This window comes from Poecilia reticulata, linkage group LG18, assembly GCF_000633615.1.
Source record: "Poecilia reticulata strain Guanapo linkage group LG18, Guppy_female_1.0+MT, whole genome shotgun sequence".
Classification (NCBI taxonomy): domain Eukaryota; kingdom Metazoa; phylum Chordata; class Actinopteri; order Cyprinodontiformes; family Poeciliidae; genus Poecilia; species Poecilia reticulata.
This window is the reverse complement of record NC_024348.1, coordinates 19,083,640-19,084,774: the sequence shown is the minus strand read 5'-3', so window position 1 is coordinate 19,084,774 and position 1,135 is coordinate 19,083,640.

Sequence of the window (1,135 nt, the reverse complement as noted above, 5' to 3'; positions counted from 1 at the left end):
AATTAACTGCCCTTTATATTCAAATGTCATCCAATTATAAACTCCCATACTAAATAACCTTTAAAATGAAAAATAAACGGATAAATGTGTTCATCTTTTAGCTCTGCCATGCTTCACTTTGGAAGTGGATCTTTATGTAATTAGAAATCATGTATTTCTTCCATATAATTGGGGAATACGACACATTTTTCTTGCTTGGAAAAAAGATAAATATTAAGTCTGAAATGTACTTCAAATGTAGCTGCCTTTATGTTAGTAACTCAGTGAGGCAACTCTTGGGCATAAGGTACAAAAATAATCTGTTCTTCAATAAAAACATTGAAGATCAACAGGATTGACTTAATCCTCCTTTGAGGGAACAACTGATGTTTTAATTTGCTCTTTTCATACAAAAAAAAGCAAGCATGTGTTTATTCCTTTAATCCATGTTCACTCTCTGTGTTTATGGCATGTCAAATAACAGAGACGTGGCGCTCCGGTACACGCTGACCCTGTTAACAGCCAGGCTGATTATTGTCCAATTTGGTCAATTTTTGATGGCGGTTTAAAAATAGCCCTTCCTCAACATACTACCTTATTTGGCTTTGGCAGAAATGAAGACATCCAATATGAACCCAACCAAATAAATTCACGTCATAAAGTGAAAAGGGAACAAACAGCATCGGAGGCGGTGAGTGATCGCCGAGTGTTTGTGACTCAACGCGTACGACCATGAGCTCCTGGTGCGCAGCGTGCAGAGCAGCTGAGGGCTGTGCAGATGATAGTCTGGTTTGGCTGAGTTGTCCTTTTTTTTGGTGCGCTAAGTCCTGCTGGAGTTGACGAAGACGAGCTTCACAACAAGAACACAAAATGAAAACGTGTCAGTAGCTGCCTTTATGTGGTTATTTGGTACGTTGGCTGCTTTTTACAACTTTTCCATGGCCTGCATGCTTCTTTTACATGGAAAAGAATAACAACATGTCTGTCATAGATGAACACGAATGATAAGTTTGCAGAGAAAGATTGAAGAGAGTGTGGCCTGATTCGAATCTATGGATTTACATCTTGACCGTGTTGCAGTTTAATGTTCAACATGCAAACAGAAGAAACAGCCAAGTGACATTTCATCTCAAACTCTTTTTTTATGAGCTGAATG